General features: G+C 41.2%; 1 protein-coding gene across 14 annotated transcripts in view; it reads right to left on the bottom strand.

Annotated features, from left to right (window-relative positions):
- Positions 1–14,075, bottom strand: part of ARID1B (AT-rich interaction domain 1B) — a 1,358,614-nt gene that overhangs the window by 1,341,806 nt on the left and 2,733 nt on the right. The window lies entirely within an intron of this gene.

Genomic DNA, 14,075 nt, shown 5'->3' on the forward strand with positions numbered 1-14,075 from the left:
GTCATTGTCCTGTTGAAAAATAAATGATGGTCCAACTAAACGCAAACCGGATGGAATAGCATGCCGCTGCAAGATGCTGTGGTAGCCATGCTGGTTCAGTATGCCTTCAATTTTGAATAAATCCCCAACAGTGTCACCAGCAAAGCACCCCCACACCATCACACCTCCTCCTCCATGGTGGGAACCAGGCATGTAGTGTCCATCCGTTCACCTTTTCTGCGTCACACAAAGACACGGTGGTTGGAACCAAAGATCTCAAATTTGGACTCATCAGACCAAAGCACAGATTTCCACTGGTCTAATGTCCATTCCTTGTGTTCTTTAGCCCAAACAAGTCTCTTCTGCTTGTTGCCTGTCCTTAGCAGTGGTTTCCTAGCAGCTATTTTACCATGAAGTCCTGCTGCACAAGTCTCCTCTTAACAGTTGTTGTAGAGATGTTTCTGCTGCTAGAACTCTGTGTGGCATTTAAATGAGAAGGTGTGTCCAAACTTTTGGTCTGTACTGTACTATATATATATATATATATATATATATATATATATATATATTCACCTATAAAAATGAATTCACATGCGACAGCGCAGATTGATGGCACAAATTTCTGTCCCTGTATTATTCATGTGAACAGGGCTTACAGAAATTCGTGAGTATGACAGTTGGATGAAACGGATTTTTAGTTGCAAAGTAATGAATATAACTAGGTAATTGACAGTTTTAAAATAGCTCAACAAAAACCTCTTAACACTCTACCAAGCACCAGTCTGTAAATGTGATCTTCTAACAACGGTATACACATTGGAAAGTTCTCTTTTGGCCAGTAATGAGTAGGTTAATCTTAAAATGAAGCTGCAGGTTAGTGGTTCCATTGAGCTAATGTCCTCTGTGCAGCCAGATGGGGCGCTGTGGCTGTGCCTTCTCCAGCATTGTCTGGATGCATTCCATTTGAATCCAATTTCCTTTTATTACCTCTGCCCAGGTCAGGGATGAATGGCTGTCAGATTCACAGTGGAATAAAAGGAAAGGGAAAGAAGAGCCTCCCTTCCTGAGGCAGCTAGTTTCTATTCAAACAGACACATGGCTAATCTGCATATGTGAAGGTCACAGCAATCCAGAGAAAGAGGTTAAGACTAGAACAGCCCTGGTGAAAAGAAACAGGAAAAGGGATGAACAAGAAAGCGAAAGCTGACTTTATTTCAGCTGAGAGACTGTGGACAGGAAACACACGTGCACATATTTTGGTGTAATGTACACAGATAGCCACGGCGTAACCAGTTATACATAAATGTCACAAAGCTCAATTAAAAGCAAATGGACAAAATTAGGAATTGTTATGTCTGCATGGGGCTGAAATAAACATTCTTTTCAGCTTATTCCTTCATCATGGACTACATAATGCACAGAAGGAATGCAATAGAAGGCTGATAGTGAGCCAAGGACCCACGGACCACAGTTCTAGCATTCACAAGGGTTCTCATATAGTAACGCAGCCCAGATTAGTTGTAGATAATATAGTGCTCTCTACTGGATGTTGGAAAAATATACAATACAGGAAACATGAGAAGTATTATATTCTGCATATCATGTAATAAAACCACAACCTGTCACTGAATCAAAATAAATCCTGTTGGTTGTAACATTGTCAACTGTACAATTCTCCCTTACGAATTCTATACAAGTTCATAATGCGTGCAAACTGTAAAGCGCTGCGGAATATGTAAGCGCTATATAAAAGTGAAGATTATTATTAGTCAAATATATGCTATGAAAAAAAAGCGGATAGATGATTGTTCGATCAGTATGGGTCCCAGGTCGGAATTTTGCCGATTCATTCTAAAGACCCTCCCATATACATACGACTCATAACGACAGGTTCAGCCAACAGCCTAATATTCATGAGCTCCCCGGACAACTGTTTCTCGTGGGAGTTAAAGGGGTTGTCCGATGCAAACCGATAAGTCAGCAGTCACTCTATGCAGACTTATGATTCCCCCAAGCACACACACAGCGGGGATTCGCTGGTTTCCAACCAGGGAACGGAGCGGGTATGTACGAGTTATACATATTCCCGACCAGTGAGAGCAGCCTGGCTCTCCATACACTTGTATGGAGTGAGGCCGAGCCCTCTATTTGGCTACAGCCACAGTCTCCGTTCAATACAAGTGTATGGAGCAAGGCCGCACCCACTGGCCGGGGGTATGTATAACTCATACATACCCTCCGTTCCCGAGTCGAGACCAGGGAATCCCCACCGTGTAGTATGTGCGTGCTTGGGGGATTCATAAGTCTGCCGTCACACAGAGTGAATGCAGACTTATCAGTTTGGACCGGACAACCCCTTTAAAGGGACTCTGTCACCTGAATTTGGCGGGCTATGTAAATGCCCTGTGTCCGGTCCGATGGGCGGTGTTTCCTCTTCTTTCATTCACCCCTTCCTTTCCCACTGGCCGCAATATTTTCTTGAATTTCAGAAGGTTTCCTCCGTAGTTCACGCGTGCGCAATGCAATCTTGCCTTGCGCACGCGCAGTATGCTTTGCCGAAAAGCATTAGTGCGCATGCGCTGCTGTACTATGTCCCGGAACACAGTGAAATACTTCCGGGACATAGTGCGCCGGAACGGACATGTGCTGCGTCCAAAGCGCTGCCTGATACTGAAAGTCTGCACATAACCGCATACGTCCAAAGGCAGGGACAGTGACAGCAGCACTGCTTGGGAGCGATCGAGAGCCCTGAGAACACAAATGTCAACACCAACAGAACTGGCACCAGAGGAGAGTAGAAGTGTTTTAATTTCATCAGGGCCAAATATTCAGAAGGAGTTGTCCCTCTCCCTGGCTTGGCTATCTTTGGCAGTGCTATGGGCTTAGAATGGAGCATTAGGGTGCATGAGCAGACAGTTGCTCAATATAACTTCCTTGCCAGATGAGAGCAGGGAACAAAAGTGTTCACAAGATCAAAAGCTTTGAGACAACCATAGATCTAACAATTATCACTCATTCGGTGTAGATGATAAAGTAGAAAAAAAAATGCATGGACAATTATGACTCCCCAAAACTAACAAATTGCTGCAGAACAACATGCAGATAAGCTTTTTAACTGAATACAAAACCTTAGGGCTGACACACATGACAAAATTCAGAACATGGGGAGCCTGTATAGCTCCAAAGTATGCGGCTGCAGAGGCTCCATTGGACTGTGCATAGACACAAAAGAATCAATGCTTTTAGAGGAGGATACCTTCCTACATATAAAGTTTGAAGGAGTGTACACACAATAATATTTAGTTGGAATCTTCTGAAATCATAGGATGAACAGGTAGGCAGTGTGGAGGCCCCATAGGCCACTAAGGCACATCTGTTACAGCTCCAGACAAAACAGCATAAAAGGCAGCGTACAAAAACGTATATTTTCTTTATACAGAATTATGGATGAAATGGTCAAATTGCCCAAATAACCCAATTAGAATTTGTAATGTCAAAATTTATAAAAATAAAAATAAAAATGCTATTACCCAAATACCACCATGGTAGGCAGCGATTATTTAATTGCACAACCTATAAATGAGGCTGGTCCACCAAGAATTAGCTAAGGTTTTGTAAAGAATCAGCTTGGAGACATTGGCCTCCGTGTATGGCAAGCCTTAGTGGCACTGATCATCCCAAATTACTTTATATTACAGAAAACATGGGAATAGTTAGAAATCACTTAAAAAAAAAAATGTTGAGATATATTGTATTGATTTGTACGTTGATGCTACTAAGGCTTCTTTCACACTTCCATCATGAGATGGCCGTCATGATGTGTCGGCGCGATGTGTCGACAGACGTCGTGAAAAGATTGGGAAACGGATGTAACGCATTCAGTAATGTGATGGATGCGTCGAATGTGGTAGGACCTGAAATTTAATGAATAAAATGAGAGAGAGAGAGAATTTTTCCCTGACTTGAAAATCCTTCCGGGCGTGCTCAGAGTGAAAAACGTGATACGTCGCTGGATTCCTGTATGTTACGGTCAGCGACGGATCCTGCGTCCATAGGCTTCCATTATTGCCGACGACAGACAGCACAGGACAAGTCGCTGAGCGATTTCCGACGTGCAGAAAAAACGTTCCTCTGACCGTTTTCTCCACACGACGGCCCGCTACTTTGCGACGGATCCAGTGCACGATGGATGAAACGGATGGCCATCCGTCACTAATAAAAGTTTATGGGAAAAAACAGGATCCTGCAGAAAAATTTGCAGGATCCTGTTTTTTCAAAGCTCGACGGATTTCGACATGAGGAAAAAGACGGAAGTGTCAAAGAGGCTTAAGGCTACTTTCACACATGCGTCGGTACGAGTCCGTCGCTAAGCGTCGGCGCGACGTACCGATGCACGTTGTGAAAATTATGCACGACGTGGGCAGCGGATGCAGTTTTTCGACGCATCTGCTGCACATTCTAAAGTCCGGGGAGGAGGGGGCGAAGTTCCGGCCGCGCATTTGCGGTAGAAAATGGCGGACACGACGTACGAAAAAACATTCCCTTGAACGTTTTTTCGTGCCGACGGTTTGCCAAAACACGACGGATCCAGTGCACGTCGGCAATACAAGTCTATGGGAAAAAAAAACGCATCCTGCGGGCACATTTGCAGGATGTTTTTTCCCAAAACGACGGATTGCGACGTACGTCACACGACGCAAGTGTGAAAGAAGCCTTACAAATAATATAGTCTCACACACATGACCCTGGTATGGATCTGTAACAATTTTCCTGTAGCCTGGGTCACCAAAGGCTTCTGTGTTGGGCCATGTTCACACGATCAGTATGTGCAAACCAAAAATCAGGAGTGGAACAATCAGAGGAAAAGTATAATAGAAACACGTCACCACTTCTGTATTTATCACCCACTTAAATACGGAGGTAAAATACTTTATGTGGCCTTAATAAAATCCTGGCCTACTGAATCCATGTGTATGCAAACACTGTGATATAATGATCTTTAAGAGAAAATATGTAGCTTGGTTTTGTTTTTGTATTTAAGAAGCCCTCCCATTAACCCCTTTACACCCCATGGTGGTTTGCACATTAATGACCAGGTCAATTTTTAGAATTCTGATCAGTGTCAATTTATGAGGTAATAACTCTAGAAAGCTTCAACGATTCCCACCGATTCAGAGACTTGATAAAGCGTATGTGGGGGAATACCACCACAGTGCAAAGCTCAGAAGGGAAGATGATCTTGTAGATTGTGAGCCCTCGCGGGCAGGGTCCTCTCTCCTACTGTTCCAATCGTGACTTGTATTGTTTAAGATTAATGTACTTGTTTTTATTATGTATACCCCTCCTCACATGTAAAGCACTATGGAATAAATGGCGCTATAATAAATAATAATGACCTATATTGGGAGTTCAGATTTTGCTGGAATGGTTTGGAGGGTGCCATGTCACATTGGCAAAGCCCCTGAAGTGCCAGAACAACAGAACCCAGTTCTGTGCAGTGATCATATTGACACCACATGTGCTTCACAGAATTTTATTCTAGAAGAGCAGAATCCCTCCCTGAAATGACCCTATTTTGGAAATTATACTCCTTTAGGAATTTATCTACAGGTGTACTGACGATTTTGACTCCATGAGCGTTCTCCAGAAACAAGCAGCAGTGGATGTTGACGAATGAAAATTGCAAACTGCCAATGTAGTGACCAGTGCGTTATGCCCAGCTCATGCTTCTGGAGATGCGCACTCGTAAATTAGGAAGGCTCTCATCGCTACAGAAATACCAAACATGTGGACCCAAACATGTGGACGCGATATGTGATTTAGGCACACGGGAGGGTGGCATTTGGATTTGGGAGCGCAGAATTTACTGAATTTCTTTTGGAGGGAGAGGAGCAGTTTTACTTTTCCACAGACTTTGTACTACCAGTTACGTGGAAGCCCCCTATATTCCTGTTAACAGATGACAGACCTGAGTGGGGACTGTTTTTTTGTGGATTGAGTTGAAACTTTGGTTAGGAACATTTTACATAACGTTTGTTATCACATTAAGGCCGGCGTCACACTGGCGAGTTTTACGGACGTAAGAGCGCAGAAACTACGTCCGTAAAACTCGCATAACATACGGCACAATTATTCTCAATGGGGCTGCTCCTATCAGCCGTATATTACGGATCCGTAATATACGGCTTTCTACGGCCGTACAAAATCGCAGCATGCTGCGTTTGTCAGCGTATTGCGCAAAAAAAATCGCCAATGAAAGTCTATGGGGGCGAGAAAAATACGGATTCCACACGGACCAGCAGTGTGACTTGCGAGAAATACGCAGCGGTGTTAGTGAAAAGTCGGTAATTCATTTGCCGGCTTTTCATTTCTCCTGCACAAACCCGACAGGATATGAGACATGGTTTACATACAGTAAACCATCTCATATCCCCATTTTTTTGGCATATTCCACACTACTAATGTTAGTAGTGTGTATGTGCAAAATTTCAGCGCTGTAGCTGCTAAAATAAAGGGTTAAATGGCGGAAAAAATTGGCGTGGGCTCCCGCGCAATTTTCTCCGCCAGAATGGTAAAGCCAGTGACTGAGGGCAGATATTAATAGCCAGGAGAGGGTCCATGGTTATTGGCCCCCCCCCTGGCTAAAAACATCTGCCCCCAGCCACCCCAGAAAAGGCACATCTGGAAGATGCGCCTATTCTGGCACTTGGCCACTCTCTTCCCACTCCCTGTAGCGGTGGGATATGGGGTAATGAAGGGTTAATGCCACCTTGCTATTGTAAGGTGACATTAAGCCAGATTAATAATGGAGAGGCGTCAATTATGACACCTATCCATTATTAATCCAATTGTATGAAAGGGTTAAAAAACACACACACATGATTTAAAAGTATTTTAATGCAATAAACACAGCGGTTGTTTTAATAATTTATTGCTCTCTCAATCCATCAGCAACACCCTCGCTTGGAAAAATAATAAACGCACAAGATACATACCTTCTGATGTCCTATCACATCCAACGAGGAAATCCATCTGAAGGGGTTAACTAATATTACAGGCAGAGCTGCGATAAACCACTCGCTCGTGCCTGTAATCCCCGGGTGCTGAAAGGAAAGCAGGATCTGTACTTACATTGAGTCGCGGTGATGTGCCCCTGCTGGATGTTCTCATGAACTGCAGCCTGGGAACTTTTTCCCACGCTCCAGGTCATATGAGGACATCCACCAGGGGGCGCATCACCGCGACTGAAGGAAATGTAGGTCAATGACCTACATTTCATTCATTCGCCGGGGATTACAGGCACGGAGCACAGCTGCATTTGCAGGGCTCCTGCCTGTAAAATATTTTAACCCCTTCAGATGGATTACCTCGTGGGACGTGACGGTTCAGCTGAGGGTATGTATCTTGTGCGTTTATTATTTTTCCAAGCGAGGGTGTTGCTGATGGATTGAGAGAGCAATAAATTATTAAAACAACCGCTGTGTTTATTGCATTAAAATACTTTTAAATCATGTGTGTGTGTTTTTTAACCCTTTCATACAATTGGATTAATAATGGATAGGTGTCGTAATTGACGCCTCTCCATTATTAATCTGGCTTAATGTCACCTTACAATAGCAAGGTGGCATTAACCCTTCATTACCCCATATCCCACCGCTACAGGGAGTGGGAAGAGAGTGGCCAAGTGCCAGAATAGGCGCATCTTCCAGATGCGCCTTTTCTGGGGTGGCTGGGGGCAGATGTTTTTAGCCACGGGGGGACCAATAACCATGGACCCTCTCTAGGCTATTAATATCTGCCCACAGTCACTGGCTTTACCACTCTGGCGGAGAAAATTGCGCGGGAGCCCACGCCAATTTTTTCCGCCATTTAACCCTTTATTTTAGCAGCTCAGCTACAGCGCTGAAATTTTGCACATACACACTACTAACATTAGTAGTGTGGAATATGCAAAAAAAAAATGGGGATATGAGATGGTTTACTGTATGTAAACCATGTCTCATATCCTGTCGGGTTTGTGCAGGAGAAATGAAAAGCCGGCAATTGAATTACCGGCTGTTCACAGATATCGCGCGGAATGAAATCTAAATACAGAATATATATATATATGTGTCTCAATGACATATATATATATATATATATACTGTATATATGTTTTAATGAACATTTGAGCACATAAATCCATTAGATGTCGGTTTTGCAAGCCTGCGCGAAAATCTCGCAGTACGGATGCCATACGGATTACATACGGAGGATGCCATGCGCAAAATACGCTGACACACCCTGACTACGGATCAATATTTTGGGAACATTTCTCCGTATTACGGCCGTAGTACGGACGTATAATACGTGGCGTATTGTCTTACGCCAAGTGTGACGCCGGCCTTATTCTGCGTTCTACGCTGATCACTTACTTTGGGGTTTCCATCTAAACGTCTGAGTGACGTGATTCTGATGAAACACTCGAGGGATCCAATGCACTATAATGAGGCAGCAAAGTTAGGCCATATACACTCGTTGCGGATTTGCCTCTGGAATTTTTTGTGCTTATTCTGCATCTCTTGGCAGAAAACACAGGTGCAGATTTGATGTGTTTATTATACGGATGTTGTGCAGATTTACTGCGGATTTCATGCGTTTTTACCCCTGCGGATTTCTATAATGGAATGGGTACAAAAACACTGCAGATCCGCACAAAAGAAGTGACATGCTCCTTCTTTTAATCCGCAGCTTTTCTGTGCGGAATTTTCCTCACCATTAGCACAGCAGTTTTTTTTCCATTGATTTACATTGTACTGTAAATCACTTGCGGATCTGCAGCGTTTCTGAATGAAAAAAAAACACTGCGAATCCGCAGGAAATCTGCAACGTGTGCACATAGCCTTACTCTGGACTCCATCTGGCCTCTGTTTAGCAGTGTAATTCTTTTCAGAAGTGCACAAAACTCTAGCCAACTGCACTTTTATGCTCGCCTAAAAAGACGGAAACTGCCGGATCACAGGTCAGACAGCGTCCACATTCCCGCCATCTGCCTCATTATGGGCAATCTTCCAACGGGTGTTCCGTCTGAATCAAGTATTTCTGAGATATACACAGAAACCCAGGCATAAGCACTCAGTGCAGGATAAATGTGCGCCGAGCCTTACTGCAATCTTTGGGAGGCAGAATGCACAAATCATCAGCAGGTGAAAAATTGGGTTTTATTTTTTTTTTTGTCGCTCCTCATGCGGTATAAGTGATTAGGCACCTTTATTCTTCGGTGCAATTACAGCGGTACCAGATTTATATATATATATATTTTTTTTTTTGTTTGGCTGCTGTCACCCACTAAAAAACGCTTTTTATTGCAAACAATAGTTTTTGCATCACCATATTTTGAGAGCTATCATTTTTCCATATTTCGGCCAATCGAGTCATGCGAGTGCTTGTTTTTTGTGGGACAAGTTGACATTTTTATTAGTATTTTCAGACACATGACATTTTTGAATTGCTTTCTATTCCAATTTTTGGGAGCCAGAATGAATGAAAATCAGCAACTCAGGATTTTTTTTTTTTAAATGTTGTTCTGCGTGTGGTAAAATTGATAAGGCAGCTTTATTCTTCGGGTCAGTATGATTACAGCAATACCACATTTATATAATTTTTTTATGTTTGTTTAATTAAATTTTGAGCGCTTTTTCACAATAAAAAATATTTTATAGAATATTTTTGCATTCCTTTTTTCTGAGAGCTATAACTTTTATTTTTCTGGAGCTGTATTACGGCCTGCTTTTTGCGGGACAAGACAAAGTTTTCAGTGGTACCATGTTTATTTACATTCGTCTTTTAGATTGTGTTTTATTCAACTTTTTCTGAGGTTTTTTTTTTCGGAGGTATGATGATAAAGCATTGTTTTTTGCAGTTTATGTATTTTTTTTTATGGTGTTCAGTAAAGGTGTTAACTTTTCATAGATCTGGTCATTCCGGATGCGGCAATATCATATATGTGTACTTTTTTTTTCATAAAAACATTTATTCAATATATTTAGATTTTTTTTATATTTTTACAAAAAAAAAATTTTTTTTTTTACTTTGTCCCACTATGGGACTATCATTTTTTGCAAGCTCATCGCTTGTATGGCATAGGGATGCAGGATGCAAGCAGTCAGCGCCGCACTGACAGTGAAACTTGCATCGTCATGCACTGAGCATGATTACTCTGGTGACCCGGATATCATCATGATGACATCAGATCACCATAGCAACGATCTTTACCCACGATCTGAGTTTGACTGCAGCATTTAGAGGGTTAAAATGCCGGGAGCGGTGGCGGACCCCTCCTGGCACTAAGTGCCACCTGTCTGAATCAGGTGACAGCCGTTGTCAATCGCGTGGTCGTATCCATACATACCAAGTTAATAAATACCAGGGCACAGGGACATATGGATACGTCTAAGGTAGTGAAGGGGTTAATTTTTTTTTTATTAAATGTGTGTATTTACACTCACCAAGTGCTGCTCTCATGGGGATCCACCGTCGTTCTGCTCCGCTTCTCAGTTACGTCACCGCTTTTCAGTCTCTCCAGGTCGTACTGCGATATGCATAGGACGTGGCTTTTACATTGCAAGTATATGGCACGTCAGACCAAGTCACCATCTTTGGCGGATTTCTCGCTATATTATTGCATTTGGAAAGCTCCAGAAAAAAAACACGAAAAATCCGCAACAAAAAGTGCCCAAAAAAAGTGTGAGGATTTCCTGCAAAAGTAGTCTGGATTTGCTCAGGAAAATTCAGCACTTTTTCCTGCACATAGCCTAAGACAGATGTCCTGCTCACGAATAGAGCAAGTTAAATAGTCTGAATTGTAGTGATGTCACTGAGAAGGGGAGCAGAACGACGATAGATCCCGGTGAGCGTGGCGGTAAGTGAGAATACACAAAACACATTTATGAAAAAAATATTCATACCGAGTACAAATCAGATGATTTTATTAGTGAAATATGCTAATTGGCTTTAATAAAAAAAAAAATTATATATATATACACACACACACACACACACACACACACACACACACACACACATATTTTCTCATACATAAAATGTTTGTATAAATATGAAAATATTTACAGGAGGTACAAAAATAATTAGTTTCACTTTGGAGCTTTTTTCTTGCCTCTGTCATTATTTTTAAATTAATGTTAATAAAAACAAAAATCAACACACAAAAGAGAACAGTCACACAGCAGACGACGACCAATACAAAGGAAGTCTGATTTAGAAACTGTAAAGAAAAAAAAAAAAAAGTAAACACATAAAAAAGAAGAAAAGGAGTTTGTACAAAAACAGGATGGCCAAACATATAGAAACTGTATGAAAGATGAATGCAAGTCTAAAAGTCAGTGAAAACATAGCAAGCATGAAATGTGTTTACACTGTGTAGACACAAAAAGGGAAAAACACCCACACACTAGGCCAGAGAGATACAGAGCAGAACGTTTAAAAAAAAAAAAGAAAGAAAAAGTAAGAAAACAAAAGAAACAAAGCCCTCAAAAAGGAAGATATGAACAATAAAGCATGAAAAGTACACAGCAGAAATAGCGGTGGATGCTTAAAAATACAAGGAACATGCTGACTGCACTGAGACATTCAGCTTTCCACCGAGCAGCAGAATGTACATATAAAGGCAAAAAGTTACGGTTTTAGCAACCACAGGCATTTTCATTGTACAGTATCTCGTGTCTCAGCCCCAGACACATGAAGTTCATATATTCTACATTATTAACAGCAATAAAACAAGATGAACAAATGTGGCCGTGCCTAAAAGAAATGGGACATATTCAAAAGCATACCATTTGCTCACACAAGGCAGCTTTGAGAGAAGTTGAAGGCCATGTTCACACGTTGAGTATTTGGTCAGTATTTTAAGCAAAAATCAGGAATGGGCGAGAAATGCAGAAATGGTGATGTGTTTCTATTATACTTTTCCTCTCATTGGAAGCCAAAACCAGGAGAGGAACAAATACTGGAAGTAAAAATCTCACCAAATACTTCACGCGTGAACAGGGGGAGTCTGTGGTGTCGAGCATTTTGGGTAAGCTCTATACCTTTCTTCATGTGGTCAGTTTAAAATGTTTTTTTTTTACTTTATGAACTTGCTTATTACTTTTTGTATTCCCGGCCAAATGGGTTTATCTATACCACTACTATTATTACTTGCAGCCTGACTGTACTCCGCTTCACCACCTGTCAACCTATTACTTCCTCTATTTTTTGATCCCTCTCACCTGCATCAGGTTGACTTTTGATTCAGGTTTCTTTTTTTTTAACGTGTAATATTTTTTTGAATAAAAATTGTTCATTTAATAAAATGAATATATCTTTACCACCTCTTTTTTGCCATCTTCTTTTTGGTAATATATGACCTTAGGGTATAGAAAAACCCAACAGTTCGCGTGTGTGACCACATGTGGTTTAGCAGAAATTGTTGTGGTTCTAATAAGCTCCACCTGTGCTTGCTGCAAAACACTGTCAATCCACTGTAAAAAGGTGAGACTAGCTTAAGAAATGGACATGGCCTAATTAAATTTTTGATGTAACCCCTTCTCATGTACAGCACCATGGAATTAATGGTGCTATATAAATAAATAATAATAATAATAAGCGAAACCATCAAGTCATCGGCCACGTGACCAGACAAAATCCAATAAATGTTGCCTCGTAATTAATACCCATTTTAAAAGCAGAATTACAATTAATCACCTGTTTTTTTAATTGGGTCCAGAATATATGTGAAAAACAAAATAATCACATCAATGACCATTGCACTAAACCCTGGGAATGGGGAAATAAATTAAAAACTGGTCTCCAGTGCCTCATTTACACAGATGTTTTATTATAACAATACCAACATTGGATCTGAAAAAGAGCTTGTCGTGGTGCTTTCTTCTTTAGGCTCCAATTCTGGTTTTCATAAAAATATTATAATATATTTTATAAATAATTATTTTAAACCTATAGTTGAGAAAAACAAAACAAAGTGTGAATAAAGCCTTGAAAAGATTTCAGACACTTGCTATACAAGACAGAAGTGCTGCAGTGACCTAGCGTAGGAAGAACTGCACATCTGCGAGGCCTTCACGACGTGGGTGATACCAGAAAGCTCTAAAACAAGCACATAGACATCCTATACAAAACCCTACCAAACACCCCAAGATTACCAGGTCCAGAAGCAGAGATGAGCACCACACAACGGAATGGCCAACACGACTGCAGCAAGTTGTGATCCTTCAACATGACACCATCACCAAAATGACACAACCCAACCTAAATGTACATAGACCTTTCTTCATATATTTCACTACAGGTCTTCCAGTGCTCTCGAAAAACACCCTTCAAAATGGGCTGTTTGGGGAAATCCGTACAAATTAACATACGGGACTGAGCTTTTTAAAATAATATATGGATACATAACTCACTATATCGTAAAGATCAGTCATTTCATAAAAGTCTGTATACATCAAGTAACTGTGGAAATCTACTCAACACTGATGAATATTGTGCATCAATAGAGTCCATGAAGACAAGCAGCTGCCCGAATCCTATACAGTAGTAACGATCAATGCCAGGCCGACAACTTAGTCACCAGACCCAATGATCACAGGCATGGACATATAGAAGCATGGCATGCTCAAGTTTATCTAAAAAGGTTTCTCTTGTCCACATGTATATTTATTCTTTACATTTTTAATAGGCTAAATTCACAAATCAATCTACAAGTGAAAATACGCCACAAATTTCCAGCAGGAAGGGTTAATTCTGCTGCCCCCTTCATTCACACACACTGGTTAGGAGTAAACAGATTAATATATTAGCCGGATCAGACTGAAGCAGAACAAATTATCCCGATAGTCTCAATCTGCATTCTATTACCCCTCCATAAGCAAAAATTATATTTAATAATCTATGCTAATTTATACCTTGATTTTACCCAAATATCAAGAGTAACATATTAACGGGGGTTCCTAAAAGCTTCCCTCCATGCATTATTGGGATCCGGTGGCGCGGTGCCCGTGGAGGCAGACAGGGCCGCCCTGCTATTATTATTTGTGACTGTA

The sequence above is a fragment of the Ranitomeya variabilis genome, chromosome 2, assembly GCF_051348905.1.
Source record: "Ranitomeya variabilis isolate aRanVar5 chromosome 2, aRanVar5.hap1, whole genome shotgun sequence".
NCBI classification, from domain to species: Eukaryota; Metazoa; Chordata; class Amphibia; order Anura; family Dendrobatidae; genus Ranitomeya; species Ranitomeya variabilis.